The sequence below is a fragment of the Capricornis sumatraensis genome, chromosome 6 (genome assembly GCF_032405125.1).
Source record: "Capricornis sumatraensis isolate serow.1 chromosome 6, serow.2, whole genome shotgun sequence".
NCBI lineage: Eukaryota > Metazoa > Chordata > Mammalia > Artiodactyla > Bovidae > Capricornis > Capricornis sumatraensis.
In genome coordinates this window covers 97,754,125-97,754,414 of record NC_091074.1, presented here as the reverse complement: position 1 = coordinate 97,754,414, position 290 = coordinate 97,754,125, and positions in this window count along the sequence as shown.

The window sequence follows — 290 nt, the reverse complement described above, 5'->3', positions numbered from 1 at the left end:
GGGCAGAGGAGATGAGGCTGCGAGACAAGAGGACAGAAAAGAGAGAGGGCTCTGAGGAGAAATCATCAGGAGTGCGCCGCATGCCAGGGAAGGAGAATGAAGCACAGGAGAGAAAAGGGGCCCAGGCCATGCGGGGAGGCGGCCGAGGAGCCACAGAGAACCACGTGCCCGCACCAAGGGTATAAGCTTCTGTTTATTTGGTTACTTTCCAAATGTATACAATTCAAAGTAGAAAAATAAAAACAAAGTAAATCTTATAAAACACAAATGTTTACACCAGAACGGTCAAA